This window comes from Macaca fascicularis, chromosome 3 (genome assembly GCF_037993035.2).
Source record: "Macaca fascicularis isolate 582-1 chromosome 3, T2T-MFA8v1.1".
NCBI classification, from domain to species: Eukaryota; Metazoa; Chordata; class Mammalia; order Primates; family Cercopithecidae; genus Macaca; species Macaca fascicularis.
Genome location: NC_088377.1, coordinates 168,859,153 through 168,875,994, shown reverse-complemented (window position 1 = coordinate 168,875,994; position 16,842 = coordinate 168,859,153). Strand labels below are relative to the sequence as shown.

General features: G+C 40.0%; 1 protein-coding gene across 2 annotated transcripts in view; it reads left to right on the top strand.

Moving 5' to 3' along the window:
* GRM8 (glutamate metabotropic receptor 8) overlaps positions 1-16,842 on the top strand; it is an 814,595-nt gene that overhangs the window by 39,198 nt on the left and 758,555 nt on the right. The window lies entirely within an intron of this gene.

Sequence of the window (16,842 nt, the reverse complement as noted above, 5' to 3'; positions counted from 1 at the left end):
GATAAATGAACATCATATTTTTCCATATAGTTATACTTTTCTTATTTAATTTAGTATTCTATTGTGTGAATATGCCACAATTTATTCCCTTCTACAGCTGTTGGGCATTTGGGTAATTTTCAGTTTTGGGCTATCGTTTATTCCTGTTGGGTTTATTCCTAGGAGTAGAATTGCTGGTGACAGAGTATGCATGTATTCAGCATTAGTAGAAGTTACCTAATGGTTTCCAATATTTTTCTAAACCAGATGAAATCTTGTGTGGAAGTTCAATAAACAAAACCATATTCAAGACATCAAAACAAAGTAAACATAAAACCTAATGGAGTGGATGGATGGATTAACAATTAGACCTAGTGAAGAAAGAATCAGTGATTTGGAAGATAAATATGAGATATTACCCAGAATGCAGCACAGAAAAAACAAAAGGATAGGAAAGGAGATTAAGAGATAAAGGATAAAATTAGAAGACCCAATTTTTGTGTAATTGAAGAAAGCTCAGTAGAATGGAGTCAGGGAAAGAGAACCTAAAATTAGCCAACTCAGTATTATCCAATAATGTGAGCTACACACATAATTTAAAATTTTCCAGTGTATAATATGTTTTATTTAACTTGATATATGCAAAGTATTTCAGCAGGTTGATATAAAATTACGGAGGTATTTACATTTGTCATACTAAGTCTTCAAAATCTAGTAGGTAATTTTGTACTTAGACAGCACATCTCAGTAGTTTAGGCTAGCCACATGTCAAGTGCTCAGTAGCCACGTATGGCTAGTGGCTACCATAATAGTGCACATCTAAGGTGCACATCTAGGGTGTATAAGGGAAGGTAAATTGAGGGAAGGTCCAGGTATTTGGAGAAGAGGGCTGTGTCATGAGGGTAGGAGGAATGTGGATAAGTGTATCACCATAGAGACAGCACTGGGCTTTGAGTTTACATACATTCGTATCCCTCAGTACGATTATTATACCCTTCAACATCCAGTGGGTTGCAGAATTGCAGCTGTTGAGTAGCTCAGAACAATAGCAAACAATAGCTTCATACAAGAAGAGAAATCTATCTGTTGAATTTACAGAGGAGATTCAGGACCTCGGAATTTAATTGTCCTCATGCAAATTTGACCAGAAGCCTAAAGTGAGCATGTGTGACATTCACATCAAAGATCACTGTGTGTATTAATAGAAGCAGGCTGGTTGGGAGTGGTTTTCATTTCTTTGGCTATAATGATATGAAAACTTGACAATGAATACAAGTAGATTGTTACTTTGGTTTTTATGTCTCAGTTAAAAAATAACACTGTATCCTAGTGTGCTCATATAGCACAAAAGCTATATTATCAGGCTGTAGATCAAATACCATAGAAACTTGACCCAAATGACCTCAGACTTCCTGGGAAATTCTATGTTTGGGTTAGATACGTGACTGTAGTCAGTTGATTCATTTTTTTTGACAGCTCAAAAACAGCGAAGCGGGGCACTTGGAATCTGTCTAACCTCAGCTGTTTGAAAAATAGTAATAGAATTGAAAATATATTTCTGTCCTTAAAAACACCTCTAAAGCGCTGTATTTGTTTGTGTAATGATAACACTTTTTATGCTGGCTCTGCCGGTCCAAAAATAGGGGTGTGACTATTATGTAAGGGCGAGCATTATGTAAGGTTGTGACCTTTATAATGAAACAATTCTTATTCCCATACTCTAAGTATGAAACTGACTCAGCCAAATAAATGCTGCCATTATTTTTGATTGTGGAGTAATAGTGAAATTATTAGTTTAATCCAATTATCCTCAATACTGAAATATAGCGTTGTATTAGTCTGTTCCCATTGCTATAACAAAATACCTTAGACCAAGTAATTTGTAAATGATAGAAAATTATTTCTCACCGTTTTTGAGATTGGTAAGTCCAGGATCAAGGTGCCAACAGACTTGGTGTCTGGTAAATACTTGCCCTCTGCTCCACAGATGGTGCCTGGTTGCTGCGTCTTCACAGAGTGGAAGGAGCTGAAGTGGGCTAAACTTGTTCCCTCAACCCATTTAAAAGGGCAATAATCCCAGCCATGAAGGTGGGGCCTCCCAGAGTCCTCACCTCTTAATAACATCACCTGGGGGTTAAGTTCTGTGATGGTTAATGCTGAGTGTCAACTTGATTGAAGGATGCAAAGTACTGTTCCTGGGTGTGTCTTTGAGGGTGTTGCCAAAGGAGATTAACATTTGAGTCAGTGGACTGGGAGAGGCAGACCCACCCTCCATCTGGGTGGGCATAATCTAATCAGCTGCTATCACAGCTAGAATAAAGCAGGCAGAAGAATGTGGAATGACTAGACTGGCTGAGTGTTCCCGCCTTCATCTTTCTCCCATGCTGGATGCTTCCTGCCCTCGAACATCGGACTCCAACTTCTTCAGCTTTTGGACTCACACTAGTGGTTTGCCAGGGGCTCTCAGGCTTTCGACCACATGAAGGCTGCACTGTCAGCTTCCCTACTTTTGAGGTTTTGGGACTCAGACTCACTTCCTTGCTCCTCAGCTTGCAAATGGCTTGTTGTGGGACCTCACCTTGTAGTTGAGTGAGTCAATACTCCTTGATAAACTTCCCTTCATATATACATCTATCCTATTAGCCCTGTCCCTCCAGAGAACCCTAATACAAGTTCCAATATATGCATTCTGGAGGGACATGAAGATTCAGGCCATGACAAGTGTTCTAGAAGGTTCTACCATACTAACTCCAAGATGTTATTTGTATCGGCTTTCAGAAGTTTACAAAACAGTCTCAGTCTAATATACCTATATGGTATTAAATTGATCATCTTATAAAATATGTGAAAGTCTGTCGGTCAGATGTTGAATCTTTTATTTGGGCTCATTTTCTATGAAACCAAAGGGACAGTGCCAGTGTTTCCCTGGTGTCTTGGGGCTGAGCACTGGTGGTGTTGAAGACCATCCAGTGGAAAGAGTAGTAGGCTAGAAGCTTCAGGGGCTGGTTGTGTGACTAGGGAAAGTCACTGGTTACTTTCTGTTAGGGTGCTTTTTCCATAGAAAAAAATTATCGTATATGCTAAGATTGGAAGACATCTTAGAGATTATTTATTCCCATCTGACACCTAAATTATTAGAACTCTTTAAAGCATCTGCAACAAATAATGATCCAGTTTTGGCTTGAATGGGCCATAGGCCTCTCCCTTACAACACCACTGCTCCATTGTTTGGTGTTTCACAGGCGTGGAACATTCTTCTTTGCACTGAGCCAAAACCTTTTTAGCCAATGCCCAGCTCATAAGGGGCTTGGGAAGTAAAACATTATTAAATGTGAATTTAAAAAAAAAAAGTATGCAAATCTATATCACTGTTTACTGGTGTGGTGTGGACCTAATGAATGGATCTAGTCTGAATAGTAATGCCTAAATTCTTTCTTTCAGCAACTTCCTAAACGGAAAAAACCAACATCTTTGTGATGTGGCCTCATAATCCAGGCATTGAGCTACTGTGGGTTTGTCTTGGTAGGAGAGAAAAGAATTCTGCCTCTCTAGGTTAACTAGGAATGCCCACATTTTTTAAAGCTGGTTTTCAGGCTTATCTTTAGAGTTTAACATTCCAACTCTTAACAGGGTTAGGAATTCTCCCACTTCTACTTAACAGCTTGCTCCCCAGGACACGAGAACCTCCTAGATTTCTCTCATATGGGGTAGTAGGTGAATTATATGTTGTGGGGATGCTGCTGGTCCAAGAGCTCTCATTGAGCCATGGGGTCAGGGATTGGTGGGGCGGGGCTAGTCCCTGATTTGTTGCTTGTTTTTATAGGATATTCATTCATTCTTAATTCACTCACTAGTATTTGCTGAGAATTCCTGGTTAGTGTTTAGCACTTTGTCTCAGGAAGCCCTAAATATCCTCTTCAACATGACATGTTATCACCAGAGGAACTTCAGTGAAGATGGAACTATACCAGGCTAGCTGGGGAGGCCCAGAGGACTGGACCTGGATCTCTGGGATTTCCCCTTGCTTGGGTGCATTACAATCCCCAAAGGACCCTGCCCCTTTTCCCCGCCAGCCTTAGTCCCTACATTTGAGGAGGATGCTGGGATCCCCCTGGTTCACTCCACTCCTGCTACCCTGGAAACTCTGATTCTAGCTTTGAAGGTGTGGAATTTAGACTGGAGCAGTGAGGAGAGTGGTAAGTCATGGAGCTGGAGACCAGGCGAGGGCTGCTGGATTCTCAGGGTTTCTGGAATGAATGTCCTTCTGTCACTTTCTTGTTCCTCTTTCACTGAGCAGTCAACCGCTGAGATCTTGGCTGGGTTTCATACTGGACAGTGTATTCTTGACTTTACAAAAGGTGGTGGGGTGTTAACGAGCTTCCTTTCTGATTTAGCACTTGAGTAATTTTTTTTCCGCCGCTGCTATGTATCCCTGCTCCTTATCCAGTACGGTTTCCAGGTGGATTTACTTCCTAGCAATCTCAGAGTGCAAACGAAAGGTGTAGTGTCTTGTTCTAGGTGCTAAATCTTGTTGAGGTAGAGAGAAGGGAGAAACCTGAACTATATTTAAACGAATACAGTAAGTCCCTCGGCTCATGATTGGCTGGCCCTCAGTTCTTGTAGCCGTGCAGCAGCACCAAGCAGAACGTCATTTTACGTATTTATATCCCCGATGTTGAAACAAACACACACTATTAGACATTCCAGAGTAAAGCTCCTGTGGGAAATGGAATTGGGAACTATGTTTCCCCAAGGAAAACTAGACATTCAAGGCAAAAGCTCAACAGGAAAAGAAAGAAATTTGGGCTGCTTATAAACTGGAAAACTCAATGCTGCTCTGTAATGATATGACTGAAAACAAGTGACTGCTATGATTACAGGCAGCGTGAGGTGGAGGAGAGACTGGTAATGCTAGATCACATCAAGTGTACTGAATCAAGTGGTTAGAGGCCTGGAGAAGGCAGCAGATCTGTGAGATCTGAGATGAATGAGCAAGGTGATCATTGTAAATGCTTTCTAAGGACATGTATGGTCTGCCTCCCAAGAGGATCCTGACTTCCTTGAGGGAAGAGGACGGCAGAGACTGGCTCTAGAGTCCCAGGGTTTGGCACAAACTTTGGTTTCAAACTCATTAGCCAAGTTACTCAACATGTTGCTATGTCAGTTTCATCATGGAAAAAAATCACAAAATCTATAAATCTATGAAGGAAACTTTATTTCTTATAAAGGGTTATAGCCTGCAGGCTGGCCGTTTTGCAGGCTGGGAAGTGCAGCCTCTGGCAGAGGCTAATAACAGACACTTTGAGGGAGGAGGGGGTAGAACAGGAATTTGTGCCAAGGTTGGCCAAGTATACATATTCAACAGGTTACAGGAGGAGCTTTGAATATTCATGAAGTGGGAGAGGTACATGTGTGATAAGCAAACACAAATATTACCTGCATCCCATATTCACTTTTGGGTAGAGACTTAACATTTAAGTGTCGTACAATTTGGCCTTATATATCAAAAGGTAAGGCAGAGGACACGAAGGCCCTCAAGTTTACAGCCTCTGTAAACCAGCCAGAATCAGTCCATGGTCCATGGTCTCTTATTAGGAGAAAGTTACTGAACCACAGCTGTCTCTTTTCCAATCAAAGCTGTGGGTATGGCTTGTGGAATGGGCTGGGGGTCAGCATCTGGTGGTGAAAGTGCTACGGTTGTTTCAATAGTGCTTATCTTGAGGCCAGTGCTGGTTTAACTGCTAGAGAAAAAAATCTTGTGGCAGTTGGAACATAATTTATTCTTTAAGTGTAGAGGGTACATGACTTAACCCTTGGCTGGCATGGCCTTAGGTAATCTTTATAATTTGGTATCTTATTGCCACAGAGTCCATTTTGTTAGTCTTAGGATCTCTATGTTAACATTAATGCTGGTCAGTTGTTGTGTCTAAACCACAAAAAGGAGGGGATGTAATGAGACGTATCTGGCTTCCTATCACACCATGGACAGGAACTCAGTTTCTAAGATTTCCCTGGGGTCCCCTTAACCAAGAGGGGGTTTGTTCAGCCAGTTGGGGGCTTAGAATTTTAGTTTTAGTTATCATCTGTGGAATAGTCATTGTAATAACACCTTCCTAGCAGGATTGTGTTGGGGATTGTCAATGGCAGTTGATGTGCTTAGCATGATGGCTGGTATTCCTTAGGTGTTCAGTATCGTTATTATCTATATTTCTCTAGTTCGCGTTGGTACTTAGCTCATTGCCAACATTCAGTAAGTGTTGAATAAGTAAATGAGCATTTATGATTAGTGTTTCGATAAAAATTTCATCTTCACTTCCCTCCCTTGCTGGTTAATATTATTTGATGTATTACTGAGATATATAGAAAACTTGGGAATAAGGGTCCTGAAAATAAGAGTTCTGATGGTTTAAATGTATAGATATTAAATACAAATATTTTCTCTTAACATAATCAGCAATTTAATAAAAATAAAAAAATTCCTCTCCATTTGCTTCATCATTTAGCAAATATAAATTAGTGTGCAGTTAACCATATTTCTCCCCAGGTCTGCTGTTCTTCCTGTGTTTAAAAAAAAGTGGCTGTATCCTCTTAAATATCTAAGCCAGAAATCTGGGGAATCATTGCTGGCTCTTATTTTTCCTTCATTCCTCACACGCATTCATGTTTGTGGTCATACAAGCCATATCCAATTTCACCTTCTGATTAGCCTCTGAACCTGCCTTGTGTGTCTATCTCTGCTATTACTGTCTTAGACCAGCTACTGTCAACTCTTGCCTGCATTAATGACATAGTGCTCTGGCTGATAATTAAGGAAAAGTTTTCTAGGAATGTCCAAGGCAACCAGTGGTTGAATTTCCTGCTGGCAATCTCTTTAGTGTTTTTGCACAGAGGATTTATGAAGGATTTAAGCAGCTTGGATTACTGTGGGTCTGCAGAACACTGGAGGTGCTTGCTTCCTCCCTGGGTGAATTACATATGAGAAGATTGCTGTGGAAGCCTATTGGACGTGCATTTGACATGCACGTGCCTGGGAGTTTTCTGAAATTTTCTGTTATGGAGGCATATTAATTCTGAGGAAATAAAACTTCTCATGAGTACAGGAGATGTAGCTGTGGAAAAGTCCAACATAGAAAGATGAGAAAACCATTTTCATATATATCAGAAAAATGTTACTTATTTTATCAAAGTTTATTTAGCAAAGCCCACAAATATCTTGAGGCTAACCTACTCAGGGCAGTTGATAGCCAGGGAATGTCATACAGGAGTATGGAATCAATCCATCAGAATTCAGAGGCTAAACGTTTCCATATTGATTAGGAAAACCCAGGTTAAATGGATTAGTATACTCAGATCGGCTGTTCTGAGAGAGGTCTTCACCGCATTTGGGCAAGCTTATTGAAAGGCTTACCAGAATGGTTAGGGAATCCAGCCTGGCAAGGAATCACAAAGCACATTGCTGGACTAGTGTGGCTGCACCTCACCTACAAGAGTTGATCATCCTTTCTGTACGTAGAGGCTGAGGAAGAGCCTGGGATGGACTGCATTTGGGTGGAGAAATACATTCGTCAGGAAATAAAACTGAATAGTTCAAAGACTGGTTCTGGTGCCAGTGTCCTTGATGCTGGTAGCTCAGTTCTCCCATCTATACCTGGCAGGGCTTCCTAGCGAAGTGGAAGGTGGATTGTGGCTCTTTGAGCATCAGGTTAGTCATCCCTATGGGGATGTAGTTGCAAGAGATAATGGTCATATACATTTCTGCTTCTGGTGAAAAAAGAGGAACCTATCCTGTGGATAGCTGCTTGGAAGGAGATGAGGGAAAGAGATGAGAATACAAGGGAATACGTGGAGCCTGGGTGGAGAGAGAGGTGAAGGTCAGAAGGGAAAAAGTAGTGTTTGTGAAAGACAATGTGAAAGTTTGGACACAAACAGAACCACAGGGCTCAGATAACCAATTGTAATATTAGCAAGTGGGGGAGCCTCCAGCTTTCTCTCTCTCCTCTGCCATAGACCCCAGGTGTGGTTTCACACCCTGGACCCTCCTGGTGGCCTCCGCAGAGTGGTAGAGAGTGGCAAACAGTGGTGGAGATGCTGACTCTGATGTCAGTGACCTGGTGGTAGCCCTGTAGATGTGGCAGTGTGCCAGGTCTCTACCTGCCCCACAAGGAGACAACTAGCAAGAAGGCCAAAGTGGAGGAAGATGAGTGGTTGGTTTTGTGGACATGACATAGGATGTCTGATAGTACCCTCAAATTGGTTGGGGAAGGCTTTGAAGAAAGCCCGAGTCCTGGTAATTCAGGCATTAATGGAAATGTGACTACATTTGTTTTCATGGGTTGGTGACTCCTCCCATCTCACTGCCTTGAATGAAAGTTCTATGAGGCCAGAGGTTGTTTTGTTCACTGTTATATTCTTGGCACTTAGTCAGGACTCCATTCATGTAGATTGAATGAATGACTCCATTACCGTTACGAGAAAAATGGCACTTAATCGGGACTGCATTCATATAGATTGAATGAATGACTCCATTACTGTTACTAGAAAAAAATAACATACAGGGCCAGCTGTCTCAGTGGCGTGTCTGTTCTCACTGAAAAAGAAACCAAGGCAAAAGCACCCGGTAAAATAGAATGGCAGGATTTTCTTGTCTCATACAGTCAGGATCAGCACAATTTTGTTTTTCAGCAAACCAACAAATGAAAAAGGCGAAGGCTATTAAAACGAGTGGGTACTGCCTGTGTGACAGCTGTCAGCATCATCCTCTAGCTCCTGTAACTGGTTCTTGAGGCCCCCACGGCGAAGGGGAATGGAAATGAAGCCATTTGTACCTAAGCTACGTTTGGTGAAGAGTAACAACTTATTGATTCAGGCTGTCCAGGAAGGCCATGTTTCTTCTCCATGCCTTTTCATTTCTCGTCTGGGTTGCATTGAAAACACAAATTGTACTCAAATGTATTAATAGCTTTCTAATGTGAGCTCTCAGTCACAAAGAAATGAAAAGAATTCTTTGAAGCACTAAAAAAGGCCAGGGTTTCGAGCTGGTTTATTTTACCTGATATGTTATAAAAAGAAAAAAAAGAGCAATCCGACAGTAATGTCAAATCGGAGATGCCTCAGTATGGTTTTCTCAATAGAACTGAATAATATGTTAGTGAGTGCTTCTAACTAGCAAATGGGATCAGGACCATTGTGGAAATATAGACAGAAAAGTGCCTTAACAGCTTTAAAATTCACAGATGGCAAATCAAGTAAAAGATCTGTTTATCAACCTCTGAATACTCTGTAAAATGCACATTGGAGGGCTAGGAAGTTTCTAATGGCAACTGCTGTGCTTTGGGAAACCTCGGTGGAACCCTTGGCTCTCTGACATTTAGCTGCTGCAGAATGGGGAAGCTGCTTTCCTGACCACATTGCTTTGGTACAGTAAAGTTGTGAAGCTGTTGTGCTTTGCTGGGAGTATCCGAAGGCAAAAGTTAGAGAGTTAGATATGTATAATAATGCACTGGAGATTGTTAAGCTGTGTGCTGTGTTTCATAAAGTCTTGCACAAACAGCTTGATAAAGAACATTACAGAATATTAAAAGCTGCTTTCTAGTGTTTGGGCTCTTTGTGTCTACAATTCAGTGAATGTTGTGTACATTAACTGCATGGCTTGAATCCTGCTATTTTTATGCCATGAAAATGTAAATTAATTAATGAACTCCACAGTCAATTAGATTCTGTAATACATTTTGACTACAACTCTTACATTTAGCATATTTCATAAACATCTCAATTTGACCTGTCTTTATTTGCATTACATACGTTTATATAACTTTATGAAAATAACATTTAAGAAGTTCTACAATGCAGACATTTCTTTTCTAGTTATGGAGCTTTTCTTTTTCTTATTCTGCCTCTCCCACTCCCTTCTTCTTCCTTCGGTAAACCAATTCATGCAAAGTTCAACCTTTCGAAACTCCCTGCTACTCCCCTACTCCTCCCCCTTTTTGAGATTTTGACAATTGGTTCTTATTTCTTCAATTTTATTTTATTTTTATTTTGAGACAGAGTCTTGCTCTGTCACCCAGGCTAGAGTGCAGTGGCACGATCTTGGATCGCTGCAACCTCTATCTCTTGGGTTCAAGGGATTCTCCTGGCTTAGCCTCCCAAGTAGCTGGGTTTACAGGCTTGTACCACCACCCCTGACTAATTTTTGTATTTTTAGTAGAAACAGGGTATCACCATGTTGGCCAGGTGAGTCTCAAACTCCTCACCTCAGGTTATCCACCCACCTCAGCCTCCCAAGTTGCTGGGATTACAGGCGTGAGCCACTACACCTGGTCTCAACTTTTAGATTCAGGGTGTATATGTGCAAGTTTGTTACAAGAGTATATTGTGTGATGCTGAAGTTTTGGGTGTGATTGAATCTGTTATCCAGGTAGTGAGCATAGCACCCAATAGGTACTTTTTCAGCCTTATTCCCTCACCCCTTATAGCCCTCAGTGTCTGTTTTCATTTTTACATACATGTGTACCCCATCAAAACCCCAAATTTAATCACCTGGCTTCTTAATGATTTGCTAGCTAATATAAAAATGTAAACATATACTTGATAATATTTACCTATCCATAAATTAAATCATAGTTTCATTTATAACGTGATCTCTGTTAGATATCCAGTATTAATATGGATTCAACCATGTTCTCCTGAAACATAATTCATGGTGAAAACCTGATATGTAGCATATGGCCTTAAAGACAAGACTTAGGTCTGTCTTCCAATTGAATGTGAGGAAATTGTCTACACAGGATAGGCCCCAACACTGGCTTTATCAAGCTAAGAAGACAAATGTATTTGGAAGATGAGGATTCTTGATCCTACTACCTCTGTGAATCACCCTTAGGTCAGAGAGACTTCAAAAGATGTGAATGACTAGTTTTTTAGAGGGTTAGGATGAAACAGGCATATTTGAAGAGGTCCACAATCTTATATAAATGAATAAATGGATATTTTCCTTGTGTGGTGGCAGGCTTTGGAGTTATGTGAACTTGAGTCCAAATTCTGGCTTACCCATCTAGTAGGTTTTGAATGACATTAAGTTTAATGTCATCTTAGTCTCAGAGTCTTTACCAGTAAAATGAGGATCAGTAAAAAGTACCATGTAGGATTATTGTAAGGACTAGTAATATGTACAGTAAGTGCTTAGCTGCCTGACACACAGTAGGTATTCAATAGATGGTAGCTATTAGCAATATTTATTTGTAAATATGTAGAATGCATTAAGAATCTGGAAAGAGTCTGGGTGAGGTGGCTCATGTCTGTAATACCAGCACTTTGGGAGGCTGAGGCAGGCAGATCACTTGAGTCCAGGAGTTCGAGACCACCCTGGCTAATATGGTGAAACCCCGTTTCTACTAAAAATATAGAAATTAGCCATGTGTGGTGGCACACACGGGTAATCCCAGCTACTTGGGAGGTCGAGGCATGATAATTGCTTGAACCTGGGAGGCAGAGGTCATAGTGAGCAGAGATGGCATCACTACACTGCAGCCTGGGTGACAGAGTAAGACTCTGTCAAAAAAAAAAATTCTGAAAAGAAAGTTCTGTTATCGTGGTATATTTATAATATAAGGTGGAACTGATGGTGTTAGGTATAATCACATACACAAGTGTATACATGCACATTCTACATCCAAGTTTGTTTCTGGGGAAGATTCAAGAAGGAATCTTTCAGCAGTGAATTTTGGCTTCTCTGAAGATACAACTCTTTAAAGGCAACATCAGAATAGTTCATTTTCTCCAATAGTTCGTACGTAGGTAGAGTATGCTTAACAAGTATACTCTCCTTGCTGATTTGAAACATTAAAGTGTATTCAAGGCCACATTTGGAACAATGGTTTTTCTCACTTATTCTTTAAGGTTATGATAACTTCTTTTCCTTCTTTCTCATGATTTGGGGCATCCACAGAGTGGTGGAGTCATTTTTTGACTTTACTCTGTTGGTACTCACAGAGAAGAATGAATGAAAGTCCCAGAGGGTGACTCTATTTGAGGTTATTCCAAAAGTGGGTAAATTTTTGACAATTCTTACCACCACAATTCTTCCTCTATTTTCAAAGTTAGGAAAATTTTGCATTTTATTGCAACATGAAGAATAACTACAAAAAGCATAGTCCCCTATATGTGTCATGTTAAGTGGCCTAGATCTCTCTGGTTGATCCTTTAATGAGGTCACTGAGTGTGTCATGACTTTCAACCACCAAACATATTTTAGCAAATTCTAACCCTGAATAAAGTTAAAGACCTGTTAGGAAGAAGGCTTAATTGAGAAGGAAGAATGGAAACACGATGGACTTAGAACACAGGTGCATTTGAGCAGCGGCCCCAGATCTGTCACTTACTAGCTGTGTGTGACCTTGGGTAAGTTATTTAGTGCTATTTTATGCTATACTGTACTTCAGAATTGGAATAATACTACTTATAGTAACCTTGGAGTTTTTAATATAGATCAAATAAGACAACTCATGAAGCACTAGTAACAGTATCTAGCACAGAGTAGTTATTTGATAAAAGGTAAGCTTCCTTCCCTTCTCCCTCATGTTATCTATAAAAAGAGACCAGTCACCCTGCCTACTTGTGTGAGAATGAGTGTTTGTATTTGTGAGTATTGTGCTTGTGAGTATCAAATGAAGCAATATGAAAACACTTTGTAAAAAGCACAATATCAACATAAGCAAGGAAAATGACAGATTTTATGATTTTGGATATAATAAAGCTGTGCATCTGTTGAGAAGTTGGTGAAGATTTTAAATTAATTTGACTCCCTTAGAAATTCCTTGGTAACAGAAAGGTGAGTAGTTTTGCACTCCATATGTACAGGATTAAATAGTGTTCCCCAAAATGTATGTCCACGTAGAGTCTGAGAATGTGACTTTATTTTGAAATAGGGTCTTTACATATTCAATTAGATAAGTTAAGGTGAGATCATACCACATTAAGATGGGCCATAATCCGATGACTTGTGTCCTTATAAGAAGAGAAAACACACAGGGGCGAAAGCCATGTGAAGATGGAGGCAGAGATTGGAGTGATACATCCAGGAGGCAAGGATTGCCAGTGACCACCAGACACTGGAAGAGGCAAGGAAGGGTCCTCTCCAGAGCCTGCAGAGAGCATGGGCCTGCTGACGCCTTGCTTGCAGACTTCCAGCCTCCAGGACTGTGAGAGAACAAATTGCTGTTGCTTTAGGCCACACAAGGTCCTTCATTATGGCAGCCGAAGGAAACAAATACACACCATACTTCCCCTGTTTTTATTGGTTAGAAGTTTGTATAATGTAATGTGATGTAAAGCTGTTGCTTTAACTTAGACAAAAAGTGTATGAGGTCTTATAACTTTACTGAAATCCTGCCACAAGTGGAAATTAATTCCCACATTATCTACATGTAAGAGTTCCCAAAATACTGGTTTTTCTTTGTTCTTTAAAAAAGATCTAAAGAAGCTGGGATGAACTCAGAGTTAGGGGAAAGCTTTAAGAGTCCAATTAGTCAGCCCCATCCCTTTGCTATACAGGTGAACTTACATAGACCAGAAAAGGTGTGTGTGGGGATGAGCCTGAGGAAACTTGGTAGATTTTTATGACGACATTCTCCTTTTTAAAATTAAAATCATGTTGGGTGTCTTGATTATTGCCACATAACTGTCCTGAAAGTTTTGTTTTACCTCCCAATTTTGGGTTAGTTCATACCAAAGCTTTGTTTCTCTTCTCTAAGAAAAAATATATATGATAAATACTTCTACAAGCAACTTAAAACACTGCTGGTTATTTGACATACATCCACAAAAAAGCAAAGCTGAAGAGTATTCTAAAAATCAATAATATAATGAACTGAATAGTATTTTATCTGAAGCCTTTTATGTTTTTCCCTTTAGAGCATCCTTCTGCTTAAAATGGGCATTGCCGTCATCATGTTCCTCTAGCTAACTGAGGTCCTGTATGGTTTTTGGACTGGGGGAAAATGGGAGAATGGTTTGTGCTTTTCTAAAAGGAGGCACAATTTGCATCATTTTAAATAACAGTCAGTGTGGTTTCAGACAAGGCTGCTGAAAGGTGAAATGAAAAGAAATCCTGTCCTCATGTGCCCCTGTTCTCTCATGATATAGCACAAACTATGCAGGGAACTGGGGTGGTTGTAATCCTGAAGGGGCAGTCAGCATCCAAGCCAGTGGAACCTGACTTTTATCACGTGCCATCTCTGCAAAGATTTGAAAAGGCCCTTGCTGCTTTTGTCACACAGATGGGTACATCTGTAAAAGAAGGGACTAACTAGTCACAGTGGCTGAAAGGTACTTTGTCTTTTATTTGCAAACTTGCAATAGGACTAACTCTTCGTCTGTGATGTATGTTCCTATTATTTGAAAGCAAATTTAATTTCTACTTAATAAGCATTCAATTGGTTGTGTATTAGCAATCATCTTTAAACAGAGTTGACAATCCATTATCAGAAAGGTGCAGTAGCCCATGCCTGTGATCTCTGCACTTTGGGAGGCTGAGGCAGGAGGATCACTTGAGGTCACCCTGGGGACAACATAGTGAGACTCCTCTCTCTTAAAAAAAAAAAACAACCGGATGCAGTGTCTCACGCCTGTAGTCCCAGCACTTTGGGAGGCTGAGGCGGATGGATCACCTGAGGTCAGGAGTTCGAGACCAGCCTGACCTACATGGAGAAACCCCATCTCTACTAAAAATACAAAATTAGCTGGGCATGGTGGAGCATGCCTGTAATCCCAGCTACTCAGGAAGGCTGAGGCAGGAGAATTGCTGAATTGCTTGAACTTGGGGGAGGTGGCGGAGGTTGCCGTGAGCCGAGATTGCACCATTGCACTCCAGCCTGGGCAACAAGGGCAAAACTCCATTTCAAAAAAAAAAAAAAAAAAAAGAAAAACTAGCTAGGCATGGTGGTGCTTGCCTGTAGTCTCAGCTACTTAGGAAGCTGCGGCAGGAGGGTCACTGAGCCCTGGAATTTGAGGTTACAGTGAGACAGTGAGCTATGATCCTACCACGGCACTCCAGACTGCCGCCTGGGTGACAGAGCAAAACCCTGTCTCTCATTAAAAATAATAACAATAATAATCCTTTCTAAGAAAAAGAGCACTGGACAATACAAGCCAGAGGTCATATTCTGACTTGGCTAATGGACAAACAAAACAAAAAAACAAAAACCCACCACAAAACACTTCTCAATGAAAGAAACAATAACAATAGTAGCTAGCATTTATTGAGGGCTTACTACGTATAGGGTGCTTTGTAAGAATTAGCTCATTTGGCCTTCCCAGCAGCTGTGTAAGGAGATGCATCACAATTGCTGTCATTTTCATTTCATACGAAACTGTCACTCAGGTGAGTTCAGTAACTTGCCTAAGGCCACAGAGCGGATTTGGGATTAAATTCAGTACGTACCTGTGCTCGTGGTGACATAAAGACTTTTGTCTAGTTTGTGTGCATCATATTGTGATTTGTGCCTAGTATTCAATAGCACAGTAAGGAAATTACAGTTGACAATAATTTGTTGTAATTTAAAAATAGCTAAAAGAGAAAATTTGTAATGTTCCCAACACAGATAAATGAGGTGATGGATATCCCAGTTACCATGATTTGATCATTATATATTGTATACATGTATCAAAATATTACATGTATTCCCTAGATTTGTACAATTATATCAAAAATACAAGAGTATGAATATTGGTTAAACAAATGAACTATTTGATAATCAAGAATAGAAGAAACTTCATTAGGCCTAGATAAACCAAAAAGGTCCTTTTTTTTTTTCCCCCACGTCTAGAAAGCAAAAGACATATAGTATGAACATGATTTGGGGTTTGCATTTCAAATGCGTTTTGCTAAAAAAAAGTGACACTGGGTCTACATGAATTATCAGCCAGAGGAGGTAAGTTTATAGAGTATAAGCGTTTCCTTTAGCCACTTTCTGTGCCCCACATCATTTAGTAGTAGATGCCTCTGAGATAAGAACAATGAAGAATAATGTTCTCCCTTCTAACTTACACCTAATCTATACTTGGTTCTCCCTCAGTGTTTGATATTTTGTTCTCACAAATAAACGGGCAATATCAAAGAAATCCCTGGTTTGTTTACCTTTTTATTGTTCACTCCCTTCTCTGAGGGATGTTTTCCCTTTGCTGTTTTACCCTTTTTTTCTGACAGACATGTTTCCTTTCATTGAAAGAGATGAAAGAAACTAGGATTGTTTAGTCACAACAGAACAAAAAAAAATACACATACAAGTCAATGAATTTTGAGTTGTGAAGCACATTAGGAAAAAGTATTGTTTCTTTGGTCACAACCCTCTCCCTCTTGCTAGGATGTGCATAGAGATAGCTAATTAGCAACTCCTCTGAGATGAAAAGCTTCAAGTATAAACTGAAATGTTGGGCCCTTCCAACTTCTTTGACAATTGTCTATCTGTAGGTTGTCGAGATTTTGTGAAGTATCTTCTTAAAAAGCAATTAACACACATAAAATTAAATAATTTTTACATGTGAGCTTTTAAAAAGTGGATTAGAAGCCCTTTTGGAAATGAGTTAGAAATCTTGAGAATTTGAAACAAAACCAACTATCCAAAAAACCATCCTCAAATCCATATGCTTAAATGTGCTACTGTGGTGCAAATAATATAGAAACAACCTAGACCAATATTAGTGAATTCATAATTACAATAAAATAATTATATAGCTAATAGTTATAGCGTATGTACCATGTATCAAGAACTCTTCGAGATAGCCTCCCTGTAGTCCCAGCTGCATGAGAAGCTGAGGTAGGATGATTGCTTGAGCTCAGAAGTTTGAGACCAAATGGTCTGAGAC